This window comes from Macaca thibetana, chromosome 3 (assembly GCF_024542745.1).
Source record: "Macaca thibetana thibetana isolate TM-01 chromosome 3, ASM2454274v1, whole genome shotgun sequence".
In the NCBI taxonomy this organism is placed as follows: Eukaryota; Metazoa; Chordata; class Mammalia; order Primates; family Cercopithecidae; genus Macaca; species Macaca thibetana.
Window position 1 is genome coordinate 139,935,499 of NC_065580.1, and position 21,311 is coordinate 139,956,809.

General features: G+C 47.6%; 2 protein-coding genes and 1 pseudogene across 2 annotated transcripts in view; 2 read left to right on the forward strand and 1 right to left on the reverse strand.

Annotated features, from left to right (window-relative positions):
- Positions 1-21,311, reverse strand: part of CUX1 (cut like homeobox 1) — a 1,083,765-nt gene that overhangs the window by 999,189 nt on the left and 63,265 nt on the right.
- Positions 1-21,311, forward strand: part of FIS1 (fission, mitochondrial 1) — a 386,064-nt gene that overhangs the window by 348,252 nt on the left and 16,501 nt on the right. The window lies entirely within an intron of this gene.
- Positions 7,156-7,254, forward strand: LOC126951760 (uncharacterized; annotated as a pseudogene).

The window sequence follows — 21,311 nt, forward strand, 5'->3', positions numbered from 1 at the left end:
AGACGGACCCTTTTGGAAACGAGCGGGAAAAGCAGACGGTAGAATCAGTGAGCAACAAGATGTCCTGAGGGCAAGTAGGGCCTGGTCAGACCAGTGTGCTGGCCAAAATTACACTGGAGAAGAAACTTGGCCATTGAAGCAAAACCAAAATCAGCTATGCCATGAAGAAAATCCCCTCATTGTGGAGGGAAAATGAGCTTGGTTTTGGCAAGAGGATAAAGGAGAGGGTGAGAGCAGAGATGGGACTCCACAAAGGGCCCAGAGAAACCAGCCCAGGGCTGCCTCTTGCCTCTTGTCACTGCAGCCAGTTTGCTGCTCGTTCCCTTTGCTGTCAGTTGGCTTAAAAGTGGGGAGATGACTTAGCTGTGCTGGTAAAACATACGGGGATTTCCGGCGCATGCAGCCCACCATCCTGTTTGCCAGACAAGGTGGCTCACGCCTGTAATTCCAGCACTTTGGGAGGCCAAGGCGGGCGGATCATCTGAGATCGGGAGTTCAAGGTCAGCCTGGCTAACATGGTGAAACCCTGTCTCTACTAAATATACAAAATTAGCTGGGCATGGTGGCACACGACTGTAATCCCAGCTACTCAGGAGGATGAGGCAGGAGAATCACCTGAACCTGGGAGGCAGAGGTTGCAGTGAGCCGGGATGGTGCCACTGCACTCCAGCCTGAGTGACAGAGTAAGATTCTGTCTCCAAAAAAACAAACAAACAAACAAAAACAACAAAACTTAGCCGGGCGCAGTGGCAGGCACCTGTAATCCCAGCTACTTGGGAGACTGAGGCAGGAGAATCACTTGAACTTGGGAAGCAGAGGTTGCAGTGACCCGAGATCACACCACTACACAATAGCCTGGGCAATAGAGTGAGACTCTGTCTCAACAACAACAACAACAACAACAAAAGTATGGGGAGATGGCTGGGATCTGGACCATCTTGAGACCATGAGGCAACAAGACCAAGGGGAAAAGCCCACATACTGAGGATGGCAGAGCCTATGTCCTCTATGACAGCACTGAGCTGCCATACCTATCCTGGAACCCCCACTTCCAGTCTCATTGATCTGTAAGTCATGTGTCTTTATTTTCTAGGCAGATTTCTGCTACTTGCAGCCTAAAGCATTCCTCACCCCTTCTCAGAAACCTGTGGCTCTTGCTATAACTCCCAGTGGAAAATCAACCTAAGTTTAGAGATTAGAAATCAAATTATTGCTTATATGGAGGGAATAAGAATCAGGATTGGTCCTAGCCTACAGAGGAATCCCAGCTCTGAGTCCTAACCCCAAGGCCTAGGGGACACAGACAAAGAAAGAAAGAGGTATTTGTGGTGTGATCTTGGCTCACTGCAACCTCTGCTTCCTGGGTTCAATCGATTCTCCTGCCTCAGCCTCCTGAGCAGCTGGCATTACAGGCCTGCACCATCATGCATCCAGCTTATTTTTGTATTTTTAGTAGAGACGGAGTTTCACCATGTTGGTCAGGCTGGTCTCGAACTCCTAACCTCGTGATCCACCTGCCTCAGCCTCCCAAAGTGCTGGGATTACAGACGTCAGCCACTGTGCCCGGCCTCTTTCTGGCTTCTCAAAGCAGAGCTAGCAGCCAGAAATCTACAAAACCTAACTCACTTCTATTAAGAACCCAATGGGAGAGTTACTGTAGGGAGAGGCAAGAATGTATTTTGGAAGACTTAGCTGGTCCAAGGACACGAACAAGGCTGGTAGGAGAGAAGCAATCAGTTGATGAGGACTAGAGAAAGCTTTCTTCTGGTCTGACTTTCACCAAACATGGTGTGCGTGCATGTGTGTGTGTGTGTGTGTGTGTGTTGCTTCAACACAGGACATATGCCTGATTCTTCCCTTATGAAATGCGAAGCTGAATGCAAGAGCTCTAGCCCATCCTCTTTAAATCTCTGTTTTTGAAAATATAAAACAAAGAGAAACTGGCATCCTCCTAATGTATCTTTGAAATACATATTACTTCATTTTACCCAGACCTGGAGAAAAAGCACCCCCAGCCCCAACTCCAAATAATCTTCAGCATTTATAGAGATGTGGCCCCTGGAAGATCATCAGATATACGGGGCCCACCCATGGTGTGTTTCGATGATATCAGAATTTGCAACTGCCATTGTTGCACCAAACCCAGCACCTCTCAATGCTGTCTTTCTGCACCCCACATATTGTATGATTTTTTGTTTTTGTTTTTGTTTTTTTTTTGAGATGGAGTCTCACTCTGTTGCCCAGGCTGGAGTGCAGTGGCACGATCTCGGCTCACCACAACCTCCACCTCCCAGGTTCAAGCGATTCTCCTGCCTCAGCCTCCTGAGTAGCTGACCCTACAGGCAAGCACCACCATGCCCAGCTAATTTTTTTATTTTTAGTTGAGACGGGGTTTCACTATGTTGGCCAGGCTGGTCTCGAACTTCTGACCTCATGATCCGCCCGCTTCAGCCTCCGAAAGTGCTGGGATTACAGGCATAAGCCACCACACCCGGCTTGTATGATGTTTTGAAGGGCAAAGTCAGTGCACCATTGATGTTTGCTTGTTGCTTTATTCACTCAACAGAGACGTAAGGAATGAAAGCTTTGACTGTGGTGAAAGAAGCAAAAAAGTTTAAACCGTACTTTAATGGGGTTAACGCTTTAATGTGAATCTTAGTAAACCCTGAATTCCTCCAGCAAGTTTCGCTGTGTATCACTGAGGATTCTCTGAAATCCAATAAGGAAAAAAACTGGAAGACATTTTCCCCTTCTTCGTCATCAAGGTTTTTCTTGGGGATGAATTGGCCTGATTAGTGCCTGAAAGTTCTCCCACGTTCTGTCCAAGCTCATTCCTTTTTTTGTGTGAATTCTCCAATGATGAGAAAGCTAAGCTTGTCCCCAAGTGATTTTCCACACTAATTATACTCCGGAGGCTTCTCTCCAGTGTGAATGATCTCACATTCCGTTTTCTCCACGCTTCCCCGAGTTTTCCGTCTTCATTACGTATGACCATTTTAAGTCCCAACCGAATTAGCTGATATTGTCTAAGAATGGAACTCTGATTGAAGGTTCTTCCTCATCCATTATACTCACAAGGCCCCTCTCTGCTACAAAATCCCAGATGTCTGATTAGCTCTGGGCACCATCTCAAAGCATTTTTACATCCATTACGTACATACGATTTTCCTCCATTGTGAATTCTCTGATGTTGAATGAGCTGTACTTTCCCGAAAGCTCTTGCATGGTTCTGCATTGAGAGAGTCTTTGTTGCATGTGAATTAGCTGATGCTGCATTGGAATGTTGACGATGCCTCCCCCATCCCCAGGGATTCTCTCCAAAATCAACGTTACAGTGTTCAATAGCATGGGAGCCCCAAGGAAAATTGCCTGTATAAACGACAAAGATGTTCTCTGTGATACAAACACTGTAATATTGAATAAATTCTAAATTCTGTTGCACAACTTGGCCATATCTCATTTGGAGTTTCTCTCACTTCTAAAACATATAAACGGGATCACAGATTTTTTCTGTATTCGTGGTACTCAGTGGGATGGGGTCCCTAAAATGGTTCTCCACAATGTCCCCATATTTGTAACGGCTCGAGGGGTTCTTCCTGACCACCACACAAACAAAATCCACTCAAGACTGTGGCATCAAAGAGTTTCACTGATGTGAAGAAGCCAGCTATGCCACGTGAGAGATGGAGATATTACTCAAATCAATCTTGCCAATGGCTTGGAGATTAGGGATTTTTCCAAGATAGTTTGGTGGGCAGGGGCCAGGGTAGGGGGCCCGCTGATTCGTTGGGTGGAGGAGATGAAATCATAGGGGATTAAAGCTGTCCTCTTGGGCTAAGTCAGATCCTGGGTGGGGGCCACAGGACTGGTTGGCAGGTGGGGACATCCAGCTGTCAGAAATGCAAAAATTTGAAAAGCAATTTTTTCTTTTTCTTTGAGATGGAGTTTCGCTCTTGTTGCCCAGGCTGCAGTGCAATGGCGCGATCTCAGCTCACCACAGTGTCCGCCTCCCGGGTTCAAGCGATTCTTCTTCCTCAGCCTTCCCAAGTAGTTGGGATTACAGGCATGCGCCACCACACCCGGTTAATTTTGTATTTTTAGTAGAGACAGGGTTTCTCCATGTTGGTCAGGTTGGTCTCAAACTCCTGGTCGAGACCACCCGCTTCAGGTGGGTGATCCACCCGCCTCAGCCTCCCAAAGTGCTGGGATTACAGGCGTGAGCCACCGCACCCAGCCCTGAAAAGCATTTTTTTGTAAGTATACATATAGATTTTCCCTATTAATCAGATTTTTATTTTATTTTATTTTATTTTTTTTTTAATTTTGAGACAGTCTTGCTCTGTCGCCCAGGCTGGAGTACAATGGCGTGATGTCAACTCACTGCTAACTGCCTCCCGAGTTATTCAAGCGATTCTCCTGCCTCAGCCTCCTGAGTAGCTGGGATTATAGGCACCCGCCACCATGCCTGGCTAATTTTTGTGTTTTCAGTAAAGACGGGGTTTCACCATGTTGGCCAGGCAGGTCCCGAACTCTTGACCTCAGCAGATCCGTCTGCCTCGGCCCCCTAAAGTGCTGGAATTATAGGCGTAAGCCACTGCGCCCGGCCTACACTGATGTTTCAAAATGCTGTGGTAAAAACAAGATAGATATGTTGAAGTCAGTAGTCACTTAGAGATTGAAAAATGTCTTCAAGAGAGATTAAGTGTTGTCAGTTGTGTCTGCATGGCCAAGAACTTAGATACAATGAAAAAGGATGAAAGGAAAATCATGTAACATAATCACACAAGGTTGTGTTCACAATGGTGTCAGGGATCTCACGAAGGTTCCTTAATATAGAAAACATTTTAACAGTAGACCTATTTTTTGGCCGGGCGCGGTGGCTCAAGCCTGTAATCCCAGCACTTTGGGAGGCCGAGACGGGCGAATCACGAGGTCAGGAGATCGAGACCATCCTGGTTAATACGGTGAAACCCCATCTCTACTGAAAAGTACAAAAAACTAGCCGGGCGAGGTGGCGGGCGCCTGTAGTCCCAGCTACTTGGGAGGCTGAGGCAGGAGAATGGCGTGAACCCGGGAGGCGGAGCTTGCAGTGAGCTGAGATCTGGCCACTGCACTCCGGCCTGGGCGACAGAGCGAGACTCCGTCTCAAAAAATAAAAACAAAAAAAAAAACAGTAGACCTATTTTAAGCAGTCATCTTTTTTTTGTCTGCAATGTATTCCTGGAACTGCTTTGTTAAAAAGTCATATTTTCGGCCAGGTGCGGTGGCTCAAGCCTGTAATCCCAGCACTTTGGGAGGCCGAGATGGGCGGATCACGAGGTCAGGAGATCGAGACCATCCTGGCTAACACGGTGAAACCCCGTCTCTACTAAGAAATACAAAAAATAGCCGGGCGAGGTGGCAGCGCCTGTAGTCCCAGCTACTCGGGAGGCTGAGGCCGGAGAATGGCGTGAACCCGGGAGGCGGAGCTTGCAGTGAGCTGAGATCCGGCCACTGCACTCCAGCCTGGGCTACAGAGCGAGACTCCGTCTCAAAAAAAAAAAAAAAAAAAAAGTCATATTTTCTCTTAATAATTACTCATATCCTGCAGTAGCATCGAACAAATTCTAATTATAATAAATACATCATAAAAGCAAAAACATGGCCAGGAGCAGTGGCTCACACCCAGCACTTTGGGAGGTCCAGGCGGGCTGATCACCTGAGGTCAGAAGTTGAAGACCAGCCTGACCAATATGGTGAAACCCCGTCTCTACTAAAAATCCAAAAATCAGCCAGGAGTGGTGCCACGTGCTTGTAATCCCAGCTACTCATGAGGCTGAGGCAGGAGAATGGCTTGAAACTGGAAGGCGGAGGTTGCAGTGAGCTGAGATCATGCCACTGCACTCCAGCCTGGACAACAAAAGCGAAACTCCATCTCAGAAAAAAAAAAAAAAAAGCCAAAAACATAACAATAGGATAGTCTTTAGAAATATACAGGGGTTATACTACGCTTGGAGTCGTATGACTTCGGATATAGATGTCTAACAAGATTGGTTATTTTATAGGCTTCAGTGTACTCTGAAGTCCACACAAAACACAAACTATTCTGCTATTCTATCCAGTCTAAAAATAGCCCTATTAAAAAAATATATAACATTAACAATGTGCTTTCCTGTTTAGAATTCTAGAGACTCACGAGGAAATTATGTGTAAGATCTAGGGCTCTTTTTAAAATAAGTTTGTCAGAGAAAACTGAAATAATCCTTTCTCTTTCTTAGGATAAATTTCCCTGAAAGAAACAGAAATACGCCAAGTAATCCCACTGATCTTTTTTTTTTTCCTGAGACGCATTGTTGCTCTGTCATTTCATCTGGAGTGCAGTGGCATGATCTCCACTCACTGCAACCTCCGCCTCCCAGGTTCAAGCAATTCTCCTGCCTCAGCTTCCTGAGTAGCTAGAATTACAGGCACTCACCACCAAGCCTGGCTAATTTTGGCATTTTTAGTGGAGACAGGGTTTCACCATGTTGGCCAGGCTGGTCTCAACCTCCTGACCTCAGGTGATCCACCCACCTCTGCCTTCTAAAGTTCTGAGATTACAGACGTGAGCCACTGTGCCCAGCCTCAGTTTCGGTTCTTTTTTTCTTTTTGCTCTTGTTGCCTAGGCTGGAGTGCAACGGCGCAATCTCGGCTCACCACAACCTCCACGTCCCAGGTTGAAGCAATTCTCCTGCCTCAGGCTCCTGAGTAGCTGGGATTACAAGCGCGCACCACGCCCAGCTAATTTTGCATTTTTACTAGAGACCGGTTTCGCCATGTTGGCCAGGCTGGTCTCGAACTCCTGACCTCAAGTGATCCAACCACCTCGACCTCCCAAAGTGCTGGGATTGCAGGCGTGAGCCACAGTGACCGGCCAGTTTGAGTGCTTTCTATCAATCCACCTTTGTCTACTGACTCTTCCTCACCTTCATATTGTTACTGAGTCCATCTAGTGAGTTTTAAACTGTTGTTACTGTATTTTTGTTTTAAAATTTCCATTTGAGGGTAGGTGCTGTGGCTCATGCCTGTAATCTCGGCACTCTGGGAGGCTGAGGTGGTCGAATCACTTCAATTCAGGAGTTTGCAACCAGCCTCAGTGACATGGCAAGACCCTGTCTCTACAAAAAATCAAAAATTGTGCTCGCTTCGGCAGCACATATACTAAAATTGGAATGATACAGAGATTACCATGTCCCCTGCGCAAGGATGACATGCAAATTCATGTTCCATCTTCTTGCTGTAGTCCGCTACTCGTTACCTCGCTTTGCTTCCCTTCCCCGTATCCTGCCATAACGTCACAAGGCCTGTGACGTCATAGCCTTCCCATGTCTGTCTCCCGTTGCACCACTGAGGTTGGCGATTGGAGAACAATCTGGTCATCCGCACTCAGGCGTGGCACCTTGCCACCTACTGCTGTAGGCCTCATGCAACAATAAATAAATAAAAATACAAAAATTAGCCAGGCATGGTGGTACACACCTTTAGTCCCAGCTACTAGGGAGGCTGGAGGTGGGAGGATCACGTGAATCCGGGAGGCAGAGGCTGCAGTGAGCTGAGATCATGTCACTCCACACCAGCCTGGGCAACAGAGTGAGACTCTGTCTTTAAAAAAAGAGGGCCAGGTGCGGTGGCTAATGCCTGTAATCTCAGCTACTTGGGAGACTGAGGCAGGAGAATCGCTTGAACCTAGGAGGCAGAGGTTGCAGTGAGCCGAGATCTTGCCATGGCACTCTAGCTTGGGCAACAAGAGTGAAACTCCATCTCAAAACCTCAAAACAAAACAAAATAAAGAAACAAGGCCAGGTGCCGCGGCTCACGCCTGTAATCCCAGCACTTTGGGAGGCTGAGGTGGGTGGATCACCTGAGGTCAGGAGTTCAAGACCAGCCTGCGCAATATGGTGAAACCCTGTCTCTACTAAAAATACAAAAATTAGCCTGGTGTAGTGGCTCACGCCTGTAATCCCAGCTACTCAGGAGACCAAGGCACTAGACTCGCTTCAGGAAGGCGGAGGTTGCAGTGAGCTAAGATTGAGCCATTGTACTCCAGCCTGGGTGACAGAGCGAGACTCCGTCTCAAAAAAAAAAAACAAAAACAAAAACAAAAAAACTAATAAAAGAATAGTAAGGCGGTACCAAACAACTCTTCCCATATAAATCCAACAAGTTGGATGAAATGACCAATTCCTTGAAAACTACAAAGTACCAAATAACACTCAATATGGAACATCATTTTTAAAATCTTGTAACAATTTTAAAAATGGAATTCATGGTTTTTTATTTTATTTCATTTCATTTTGAGACTACGTCTCACTTTGTCACCCACACTGGAGTGCAGTGGCACAATCACGGCTCTCCGCAGCCTTGACTTCCTGGGCTCGGGTGATCCTCCCACCTCAGCCTCCTGAGTAGCTGAGACTACAGGCACCCGCCACCACACTCAGCTAATTTTTAAATTTTTTGTAGAGACGGGGTTTTGCCAAGATGTCCAGGCTGGTCTCCAACTCCTGGGGTCAAGCAATCCACTTGTCTTGCCTCCCAAAGTGTTAAGATTACAGGTGTGAGCCACCATGCCCAGCTGAATTCCCTTTTTTTTTTTTTAGATGGTGACTCACTTCATCACCCAGGCTGGAGTGTAGTGGCGCGATCTTGGCTCACTGTAACCTCTGCCTTCCAGGTTCAAGCGATTCTCCCACCTCAGTCTCCTGAGTAGCTGGGTTTACAGGAGCCCACCACCACGCCTGGCTAATTTTTTGCATTTTTAGTAGAGACGGGGTTTCACCATGTTAACTAGGCTGGTCTCAAACTCCTGACCTCAGGTGATCCACCCACCTCAGCCTCCCTAAGTGTTAGGATTATAGGCATGAACCACTGCACCTGGCCTTGAATTCATAGTTTTAATAAAACAATTTCTTGTCTTCGTGGTCACATACAACTAGTTTGGTGATTTCCTGGAAGGACCCACGTGACTGCAGATCAAGTTCTACTCTAGGTGAAGATTTATTACAGTGGAGGACACAATACAAGAACAGCAGGAAAAAGGGTATTAATAGATGAAGGCTGGAGAGGTCAAATGCACACTTTTTTATCCTCTCTCTGCAGGGATGCACAGACACATCTTTTCCTGGAGCAAACTGCAAGGATTTGTGTGAGATGTCCTTGCCCAGGAAATCCCACTTGAGTTCTGGTGTCAAAATTTGTGTGGTTAGGCCAGGCGCAGTGGCTCACCCCTGTAATCCCAGCACTTTGGGAGGCTGAGGTGGGAGGATTTCTTGAGTCCAGGAGTTTTAGACTAGCCTAGGCAACATGGTGAGACTTCGTCTTTATTAAAAAAAAAAAAAAAAAAAAAAAAAAAAAAATTAGGCCGGACGTGGTAGCTCATGCCTGTAATCCCAGCACTTTGGGAGGCCAAGGCAGGCAGATCACCTGAGGTCAGGAGTTCCAGACCAGCCTAGCCAACATGGTGAAACCCTGTCTCTACTAAAAATACAAAAACATTAGCCAGGCATGGTGGCAGGCGCCTGTAATCCCAGCTACTCAGGAGGCTGAGACAGGAGAATCGCATGAACCTGGGAGGCAGAGGTTGCAGTGAGCCAAGGTCGCACCACTGTGCTCCAGCCTAGGTGACAACAGCAAGACTCTATCTGGAAAAAAATGAAATAAAATAAAAAATTTGTGGGCCGCGCGTGATGGCTCATGCCTGTAATCCTAGCACTTTGGGAGACTGAGGAGGGCAGATCACTTGAGGTCCCAAGGTCGAGAGCAGCCTGGCCAATGTGGTGAAACCCCGTTTCTACTAAAAATATAAAAAATTTAGCTGGGTGTGGTGGCACACGTCTGCAAACCCAGCTACTCAGGAGACTGAGGCAGGAGGATCGCTTGTACCCAGGAGGCGGAGGTTGCAGTGAGCTGAGATTGCACCATTGCACTCCAGCCTGGGTGACATTCCTGCCATGTGACCAATCACAGCCCTAAACCGCAGGTTGGGCATCATGAATCTTTTTTTCTTTTTTTTTTCAGAAATGGGATCTCACTGTGTCACCCAGGCTGGAGTGCAGTGGCATGATCACGGCTTACTGTAGCTGCTGCTGCTTCTTTTTTTTTTTTTTTGAGACAGAGTCTCGCTCTGTCACCCAGGTTGGAGTGCCGTGGTGTGATCTTGGCTCACTTTGACCTCTGTCTCCCAGGTTCAAGTGATCCTCCTGCCCTAGCCTCCCAAGTAGCTGAGATTACAGGTGCTCGCCACCACGTCCACCTAATTTTTTGTATCTTCAGTAGAGACAGGTTTTTCCCATGCCAGCCAGGCTGGTCTTGAACTCCTGACCTCAAGTGATCCGGCCCACCTCGGCCTCCCAAAATTCTGGGATTACAGACTTGAGCCACTGCGCCTGGCCAAGTGTCATGAATCTTTATGTTTACTTTAAACCTGCTGATAGCCTGGTTCACCTTGGCTCACTGTTTTGGGTGTGGAGAATAACATCTGGCCCAGTAGCTATGTGAATATTCCAGAAGTTTGGTTTTCAGAGTTTGACCAACAGTCATCACCTTGGCTGCAGAGATAAGTGAGAAAGGAGTGAAACAAACCTGTTGTGTAACTCTTTCCTCCCACTCTTGAAAAAGGTATCTCCAAACCCAGATAGTTTCACTGGAGAAGTCTACTCATAGTTAAAAAAATATCAACACCAATTACATGTAATCTCCAGAAAACAGAAGAAGGAGCACTTCCTGGCTGACGAGGCCAGTACAGTTGAGCCTTATAGATGCAGTTTCCCCAGCTGGGCGCAGTGGCTCACGCCTGTAATCCCAACACTTCAGGAGGCCGAGATGGGCGGATCACGAGGTCAGGAGATCAAGATCATCCTGGCTAACACGATGAAACCCCGTCTTACTAAAAATACAAAAAACTAGCCGGGCATGGTGGTGGGTGCCTGTAGTCCCAGCTACTTGGAAGGCTGAGGCAGGAGAATGGCGTGAACCCAGGAGGCGGAGCTTGCAGTGAACTGAGATCACGCCACTGCACTCCAGCCTGGGCGACAGAGTGAGACTCCATCTCAGAAACATAAATAAATAAAAATTAAAAAATAAAAATAGATGCAGGTTCCCCATCCATTGATTCAGCCAACCACAGATCGAAAATATTTCAAAATATGGACGCCAGGCACGGTGGCTCACGCCTGTAATCCCGAAAATCATTTGAACCCAGGAGGTGGAGGTTGCAGTGAGCCAAGATTGCACCACTCTACCACTGCACTCCAGCCTGGGTGACAAGAGTGAAACTCCATCCCAAAAGAAAAAAAAAGAATATCACCCTGAGTGGGCATGGTGGCTCACACCTCTAATCTCAACATTGTGGGAGGCCGATGAGAAAGGATTGCTTGAGCCCAGGAGGCTGAGACCAGCCTGGATGACATAGCAAGACCCTGTCTCTACAAAAAAATTTTAAAAATTAGCTGGGTGTGGTGGTGCACCTGTAGTCCCAGCTACTTGGGAGGCTGAGATGGGAGGATCACATGAGTCCAGGAGTTCCAGGGTGCAGTGAGCTATGATTGCAACACTGTCCTCCAGCCTGGGGGAACACAGCGAGATCCTGTCTCAAAAACAAACAAGAAACAAAAAACAGACAAAAACTCAGTTCTGCCATTACCTCTTCAAAACTTTTTCTTAACTTGCAGTCTAGAGTTGAAGACCCCTCCGCTAAGCTCTGGTGAGAGGCTAACTGAATAAGAACACTTTGACCATCATATTATAATAATTGCTTTATTTATTTATTTATTTATTTATTTATTTATTTATTTACTGATTTTTAAGACAGGGTCTTGCTCTGTCCCCCAGGCTGGAGCGCAGCAGCACAATCATGGTTCACTGCAACCTCAACTTCCCAGGCTCAAGAAATTCTCCCACCTCAGCCTCCTCGGTAACTGGGACTGCAAGCATGCACAACCACATCAGGCTAATTTTATGGGTTTTTTTTTTTGAGACGGAGTCTCGCTCTGTCGCCCAGGCTGGAGTGCAGTGGCGCCATCTCGGCTCACTGCAAGCTCCGCCTCCGGAGCCCACGCCATTCTCCTGCCTCAGCCTCCCGAGTAGCTGGACCACAGGCGCCCGCCACTGCGCCTGGCTAATTTTTTGTATTTTTTAGTAGAGACGGGGTTTCACCGTGTTAGCCAGGATGGTCTTGATTTTCTGACCTTGTGATCCGCCCGCCTCGGCCTCCCCAAGTGCTAGAATTACAGGCATGAGCCACTGCGCCTGGCGTAATTTTATGTATTTTTTATAAAGACATAAAGGTTTTTTTAATAAAGGGCATCGGTCAGGCACGGTATCTTAAGCCTGTAATCCCAGCACTATGGGAGGCCAAGGCGGGTAGATCACCTGAGGTCAGGAGTTCCAGACCAGCCTGGACAACATGGTGAAACGCCATTTCTACTAAAAGTATAAAAATTAGCTGTACCTGGTGCCATGTGCCTGTAATCCCAGCTACTTGGGAGGCTGATGCAGGAGAATCGCTTGAACCCGGCAGGAAGAGGTTGCAGTGAGCCGAGATCGCGCCATTGCACTCCAGCCTGGGTGACAAGAGCGAAATTCCATCTCAAAATAATAATAAAAATAAATAAATGAATAATAAAATAAAATAAAGAGGGGCGTCTCGTCATGTTGCCCAGACTGGTCTCGTATTCCTGGGCTCAAGCAATCCACCCACCTCACCCTCCCAAAGCGCTGGGATTACAGGCGTGAGAGCCACTGTGCCCGACCACAGCTGGGCTACATATCCGTATTAAACTTTTCTTTTCTTTTCTTTTCTTTTTTTTGAGACGGAGTCTCGCTTTGTCGCCCAGGCTGGAGTGCAGTGGCCGGATCTCAGCTCACTGCAAGCTCCGCCTCCTGGGTTTATGCCGTTCTCCTGCCTCAGCCTCCCGAGTAGCTGGGACCACAGGCGCCCGCCACCTCGCCCGGCTAGTTTTTTGTATTTTTTAGGAGAGACGGAGTTTCACTGGGTTAGCCAGGATGGTCTCGATCTCCTGACCTTGTGATCCGCCCGTCTCGGCCTCCCAAAGTGCTGGGATTACAGGCTTGAGCCACCGCACCCGGCCTTTTTTTTTTTGAGATAGAATTTCACTCTTGTTGCCCCGGCTGGAGTGCAATGGCATGATCTCAGCTCACCACAACCTCCACCTACCGGTTTCAAGTGATTCTCCTGCCTCAGCCTCTGAGTAGCTGGGACTACAGGCACGTGCCACCGCACCTGGCTAATTTGTGTATTTTTAGTAGAGACGGGGTTTCACCACGTTGGTCAGGCTGGTCTTGAACTCCTGACCTCAGGTGATCCACCCAGCTTGGCCTCCCAAAGTGCTGGGATTACAGGCGTGAGCCACCACGCCCAGCTCTATTAAACTTTTCATCAGGGTCAACTGGACCCTGGCTCCTGCCCCGCTAGTCCTATGAGGCTGCAGAGTGTACGGCCCCAATAAAGATTCTCCTCCGGGCCGGGCACGGTGGCTCAAGCCTGTAATCCCAGTACTTTGGGAGGCTGAGACGGGCAGATCACGAGGTCAGGAGATCAAGACCATCCTGGCTAACATGGTGAAACCCCGTCTCTACTAAAAAATACGAAAAACTAGCCGGGCGAGGTGGCGGGCGCCTGTAGTCCCAGCTACTCGGGAGGCTGAGGCAGGAGAAAGGTGTGAATCCAGGAGGCGGAGCTTGCAGTGAGCTGAGATTCGGCCACTGCACTCCAGCCCGGGCGACAGAGCGAGACTCTGTCTCAAAAAAAAAAAAAAAAAAAAGATTCTCCCCCAATCCCCCTACCCCCAGATCTTTCTGCAAGGTTGGCAGAGCTGGATGTTCTGAGAGCTAAGGGCACGTGGGACAACCGGTGCCTGGCCAGAGAAGGGGAGGAAGACATGTGAGGGCTCCTAGGTCTGGAGTCTAGCGCCTCGCTGAACACAGAACAGCCACCTCGGCGTGCTTCTGCAGGGCGAGGAAAGTCAGCTCTTGCCCCCTTCTCCAGCCCTCCTCCCAAACACCAAGCAGGTTTCTGAGAATAGTAAAAGGCTAGCAGACCCATCTTCAGGGCCTCTGTGATCAGAAATGTGCAAATACCTCTTTCTTTCTTTCTTTCTTTCTTTCTTTCTTTCTTTCTTTCTTTCTTTCTTTCTTTCTTTCTTTCTTTCTTTCTTTCTTTTTCTTTCTTTCTTTCTTTCTTTCTTTCTGTCTCTTTCTTTTTTTCTTTCTTTCCTTCCTTCCTTTCTTCCTTCCTTCTTTCCTTCTTTCCCTCCCTCCCTTCCTCCCTCCCTCCTTCTTTCTCTTTGTCTGTCTTTTTTTTTTTTTTTGAGACTGAGTCTGGCTCTGTCGCCCAGGCTGGAGTGCAGTGGCCGAATCTCAGCTCACTGCAAGCTCCGCCTCCCGGGTTTACGCCATTCTCCTGCCTCAGCCTCCGGAGTAGCTGGGACCACAGGCGCCCGCCACCTCGCCCGGCTAGTTTTTTGTATTTTTTAGGAGAGACGGGGTTTCACCGTGTTAGCCAGGATGGTCTCGATTTCCTGACCTTGTGATCCGCCCGTCTCAGCCTCCCAAAGTGCTGGGATTACAGGCTTGAGCCACCGCGCCCGGCTCTCTTTGTCTTTCTTTTTCTCTCCCTCCCTCCCTTCCTTCTTTCCTTCCTTTCTTTCTTTTCTTTCTCCCTTCCCTTCCTTCTTTCCTTTCTTCCTTTCTTTCTTTTCTTTCTCCCTTCCCTTCCCTTTCTTTCTTTCTTTTCCTTCCTTCCTTCCTTCCTTCATTCCTTCCACTGGTGCACTTTCTGCTTCCTGTAACCTCCGCCTCCTGGGTTCAAGTGATTCTCCTGCCTCAGCCTCCCAAATAGCTGGGATTACAGGGGCCTGCCATGTTGCCTGGCTAATTTTTATATTTTTAGTAGACATGGTTTTTTTCCTTGTTAGCTAGGCTGGTCTCCAACTTCTGACTTAACTGATCCACCCACTTAGGCCTCCCAAAGTGCTGGGATTACGGGTGTGAGCCACTGCGCCTGGACCAAAGACCTTTTTCTTCACGCCTTTTGGGAGTTAGTAAAGCAGCATTATCTGAAAAGCTGTTTCTGCATCCCACACTTAGAGTGCATGGCAGAATGCACAAGGCTTGCTTGGGAATCACATTCAGCAAGTTCTGGGATAGAAAAACTGAACCTAAGGGAAAATTGTGTTGTGTACTCACCAGTACTTTGTAGAGTGTTTCAGTACCATTATAACAAGAAGCCAGGCGTGGTGGCTTATGCCTGTAATCCCGGCACTTCGGGAAGCCGAGGCAGGAGGATTGTTTGAGGCCAAGAGTTCAAGACCAGCCTGGGAAACATGAAGAGACCCCATCTCTACAAAAAATACAAAAATTATCCAGGCATGGTGGTGCATGCCTGTGGTCCCAGCTACTCTGGAGGCTGAGACGGGAGGATTCCTTGAGCCCAGAAGGTCAAGGCTGCAGTGAGCTATGATTGTACCACCGCACTTCAAACTGGTCAACAGTACAAGACCTTGTCTCAAAAATAAAAAAAAAGAAAGACATGAGCTAGCTGACTTTGTTTGTTTGTTTGTTTGTTTGTTTTGAGACAGAGTTTTGCTCTTGTTGCCCAGGCTGGAGTGCAATGGCACAATCTTGGCTCACTGCAACCTCTACTTCCTGGGTTCAAGCAATTCTTCTGCCTCAGCCTCCCGATAGCTGGGACTACAGGTGCGCACCATCACGCCAGCTAATTTTTGTATTTTTAGTAGAGACGGGGTTTCACCATGTTGTCCAGGCTGGTCTCAAACTCCTGACCTCAGGTGACCTGCCTGCCTCAGCCTCCCAAAGTACTGGGATTACAGGGATGAGCCACTGTGCCCGGCCCCATCTCCCCTTCTTATAAGGACACCAGTCAGATTGGATTGCGGCCCACCCCAATGACCTCATTCTAACTTAACTTCTTTACAGACCCCATCTCCAAATATAGTCACATTCTAAGGTCCTGGAGGTTAGGACTTCAACATATAAATTTGGGAGACGCAATTCAGTTCATGACACAGATACATCTCCGGCAATTCAACACCTAACAAAAGCGTGATTTCTTCACGTTTTCCACCGCTTTCATCTTCTCAGTCGTTAAGTCAATAAAAGCCTCCGAGTTTTAAAAATATCTTAGCAATTTTGACATTTAGGAAGGTTCATAGCTCTCAGATTTGCCCAGCTTGACGTGATCTTATTTTTCAGAGGAAGCAGCCTCTATTCAGCTCCTAGTCACAGCCAGCCTTCTGGAACATTCTTTCGAGCATTTGAAGGCTTCCAAGAGGTGGGAGGGGGTGTCTTTTATACTGGAACGCTTTGAGTAATCTAGCTCATGCAGGCATTCCTCTTCATGAAGGACTTAGCTACCTGACTTTTGACCAGAAACAGATTATTTTACCTCAAAATTACTTTTTAAAAAAGAAGTTGACCTACCACATATCAAAAAGAGATAATCGTGAATAGAAAAATTACTGCAGACAATTTATAGAGTCAAGAGACCTAGAAAGGCTTCCATTCCCGCTACTACACCTTGAGAAATTACCCAACCTCTTTGATCATGTTTTGCCAATTAAAAAATGGGCAACTCATCCAGGCGCCATGGCTCACGCCTGTAATCCCAGCACTTTGGAAGGCTGAGGCAGGAGGATCACCTGAGGTCAGGTTCAGGACCAGCCTGACCAACATGGAGAAACCCCATCTCTACAAAAAATACAAAATTGGCCAGGCGTGGTGGCACATGCGTATAATCCTAGTTACTTGGGAGGCTGAGGTAGGAGAATTGCTTGAACCCAGGAGGCAGAGGTTGCAGTGAGCCGAGATCACCCCACTGCACTCCAGCCTGGGTGACAGAGTGAGACTCCGTCTCAGGGAAAAAAAAAAAAAGTGAACAACTGAAGATCTTCAATTACTGGCCAGGTGTGGTGGCTCACACCTGTAATCCCAGCACTTTGGGAGGTGGAAATGGGAGGATCTCTTGACGTCAGGAGTTTGAGACCACCCTGGGCAACATAGTGAGACCCTGTCTCTACTAAAAATACAAAAATTAGCTAGGCATGTAACATGCCTGTAATCCCAGCTACTTGGGAGGCTGAGAATCACTTGAATCCAGGAGCCAAGATCACACCACTGCACTCCAGCCTGGTAGACAGAATAAGACTCTGCCTCAAAAACAAACCAAAACGTAGCAAAAAAAAAAAAAAAAAACAATGCAAAGTTGGCCAAATGTGGTGGCTCACGCCTATAATCCCAGCACTTTGGGAGACTGAGGCAGGCACATCACCTAAGGTCAGGAATTTGAGACCAGCCTGACCAACATGGAGAAACCCTACCTCCACAAAAAATACAAAATTGACTGGGTGTAGTGGCGCATGCCTATAATCCTAGCTATTGGGGAGGCTGAGGCAGGAGAATTGCTTGAACCCAGGAGACGGAGGTTGCAGTGAGCCGAGATTGTGCTACTGCACTCCAGCCTGGGCGACAGAGTGAGACTTCATCTCAAAAAAAAAAAAGTGAGCAACTGAATTAACGATCTTCAATTACTGGCCAGGTGTGGTGGCTCATGCCTCTAATCCCAGCACTTTGGGAGGCCAAGGTGGGCAGATTGCTTGAGCCCAGAAGTTTGACACTAGCCTGGGCAACATAGTGAGACCTCCTATCTACAAAAAAATCGAGGAAATTAGCTGGGTGTGGTGGCACGTGTCTGTACTTACTTGGGAGGTTCCACTTACTGGGGAGGCTGAGGCGGGAGGATCACTTGAGCCCAGGAGGTGGAGGCTGCAGTGAGCCATGCTCGCAGCACTGCACTCCGGCCTAGGCGACCTCAAAAACAAATCAGTGTGGAATTGTGGAATTGTGGAATTGGCCAGGTGTGGTGGCTCATGCCTGTGATCCCAGTACTTCGTGAGGTCGAGGCACAAGGATTGCTTGACACCAGCCTAGGCAACAGAGTGAGATTCCATCTCTATTTTTAAAATTTATTTATTTATTTATTTTTTCCGCGACAGGGTCTTGCTCTGTCACCTAGGCTGGAATGCAGTGACGCAGTCTCAGCTCACTGCAACCTCCACTTGCCAGGCTCAAGCAATCCTCCCACCTTAACCTCCCAAGTAGCTGGGACTACAGGCACATGCCACCATGCCCAGCTAATTTTTAAAATTTTTGTAGAAATGTGGGTTTCGCCATGTTGCCCAGGCTGGTCTCGAACTACTGAGTTCAAGCTACTCAAGTGATCCTCCCGCCTTGGCCTCCCAAAGTGCTGGGATTACAGGCATGAGCCACCGTGCCCAGCCTAAAATTTTTAAATGATGATAAAAAAAAAGTCTTCAATCATTTCCTTCTATAAAATTCTAAGACTTTAATATAAAACAAACAAGCATCTTTCTTTTTTTTTTTTTTTTTTTTGAGACGGAGTCTTGCTCTGTCACCCAGGCTGGAGTGCAGTGGCCGGATCTCAGCTCACTGCAAGCTCCGCCTCCCGGGTTTACGCCGTTCTCCTGCCTCAGCCTCCCGAGTAGCTGGGACTACAGGCACCCGCCACCTCGCCTGGCTAGTTTTTTTGTATTTTTTAGTAGAGACGGGGTTTCACCGTGTTAGCCGGGATCGTCTCTCGATCTCCTGGCCTCGTGATCCGCCCGTCTCGGCCTCCCAAAGTGCTGGGATTACAGGCTTGAGCCACCGCGCCCGGCCACAAGCATCTTTCATCACACTGGTATCCTCGTAATTTACCCTACAAATGAAGATTATTCCATTAAAGGTTGAACTTAAGCCTAGTTGCCCCACCATATCCATCTGAAGCAATCCTTAACAATGCAGAATTGGCCAAATGTGGTGACTCACGCCTGTAATTCCAACACTTTGGGAGGCAGAGGCAGACAGATCACCTGCAGTCAGGAGTTCAAGACCTGCCTGGCCAACATAGTGAAACCCCATCTCTACTAATACAAAAATTAGCTGGGCGTGGTGGCGGGCATCTGTAGTCCCAGCTACTTGGGAGTCTGAGGCAGGAGAATTGCTTGAATTCAGGAGGTGGAGGCTGCAGTGAGCCGAGATCGTGCCACTGTACTCCAGCCTGGGTGACAGAAGGAAACTCCATCTCAAAAAAAAAAAAAAAAGAAAGAAAAAGAAAAAAAAAAAAGACTCTAACTTGTCCTTGAATTTCCTTCCATATTTGATGGAGTTCTGGACTCTTCTAAAGGTCTCTTTTTTCCTATATTTATTACTTCTTAGATTTAATAAATATGTGTTAAACCCCCCATGATATAAGAGAAAACCTCATGCAAGTCAAAATACAAGACCATGTGCTAAATGGCATTATGGGAGTATAAAGTACTAAGAGAGTTTTGGAAAGGAGAGGATTACAAACTTCAGAATAATTTATAACTGTGTACATTAAAAATCTTTTTTAAAAACTTTTATTTTAGGCTCAGAGGTACATGTGCAGTTTTATTATTTAGCCAAACTCGTGTCACGGGGGTTTGTTGTACAGATGATTTCATCATCCAGGTACTAAGCCTAGTACCCAAGAGTTATTTATTTTTTTCTTCTCCTCTCCTTCCTTTTTTTTTTTTTTTTTTCACTCTGTTGCCCAATTTGCAGTACAGTGGTGAGATCGTAGCTCACCGCAGTCTCAAACTCCTGAACTCAAGCAATCCTCTTGCCTCTGTCACCCAAGTAGCCGGGAATATGGGCAATACCACCATGTCTGGCTCATTTTTGTATCTTTTGTGGAGATGGGGTTTCACCATGCCTCCCAGAATGGTGAAAATCATATGTCTGCAGAACTTATCTTTGGTATAAATGCTCTGATGTTTAATAAACTTTTAGTGCCCTCGGAAATCTTCCCCAGCTCATTTCTTTACGATGAATTCGCTGATAGCCAATAAGAGGTGAGCTTGGTGGTCAGGCGCAGTGGCTCATGCCTGTAATCCCAGCACTTTAAGAGGCCGAGGCAGGCGGATCACATGAGGCCAGGAGTTCAAGACTAGCCTGGACAACATGGTAAAACCCTGTCTCTACTAAAAATACAAAACTTAGTTGGGTGTGGTGGTGCGTGCCTGTAGTCTCAGCTACCTGGGTGGCTGAGGCAGGAGAATCGTTTGAACCTGGAAGGTGGAGGTTGCAGTGAGCTGAGATTGCACCACAGCACCCCAGCCTGGGTGACAGAGTGAGACTTCATCTCAAAAAAAAAAAAGAGGTAAGCTTGGATTGAAACTTCTTCCATCGTCTTCACATTCCCTAAGGCTTTTTTCCAACATGAAGTGTCAAATGATGAATGAGGCTCAGTCACCACTAAAAACTTCCCCACATTGTTGCACTTATAAGGTTTTTTCTCCAGTAGGAATTTTCCGATGAGGAGAAAGGATTGAACTTCCTCCAAGCAATTTCCTGCATGCTCTGCACAAAGAGAGTTTCTCTCTCGTGTGAATTATTTGGTGCTGAAAAGTTGATTGTTTTGGTTTGGTTTTACTGAGACAGGGTCTGGCTCTGTCATCCAAGCTGGAGTGCAGTGGCACAACCATAGCTCATTACATCCTCAATCTCCTGGGCTGAAGTGATCCTCCCGCTTCAGCCTCCTGAGTAGGTGGAACTACAGGCAAATGCCACCACACTCGGCTATTTTATTGTTTGTTGAGATGCAGTCTCGCTCTTGTTGCTCAGGCTGGAGTGCAGTGGCGCCATCTCAGCTCACTGCAACCTTCGCCTCCTGGGTTCAAGCTTCTACTGCCTCAGTCTCCTGAGTAGCTGGAATTACAGGTGTGCGCCACCACACCCGGCTAATTTTTGTGTTTTTAGTCGAGATGGGGTTTCACCATGTTGGCCAGGCTGGTCTCGAACTCCTGACCTCAGGTGATCCGCCTGCCTCGGGCTTCCAAATTGCTGGGATTACAGGCGTGAGCCACCGTGCCTGGCCTTTTTTATTTTTTTTGAGATGGAGTCTCGCCCTGTCGCCCAGTCGCCCAGCCTAGAGTGCAATGGTGCGATCTTGGCTCGCTGCAACCTCTGCCTCCTGGGTTCAAGCGATTTTCCTGCCTCAGTCTCCCAAGTGGCTGGGATTACAGGCACCTGACACCATGCTCAGCTAATTTTTGAATTTTTAGTAGAGATGGAGTTTCACCATGTTGGCTGGTCTTGAACTCCTGACCTCGTGCGTGATCTGCCTGCCTCAGCCTCCCAAAGCACTGGGATTACAGGCGTGAGCCACTGCGCCCCACCTTTTTTTTTCCGCCGTAGAGACAGAATCTCACTATGTTGCCCAGGCTGGTCTTGAG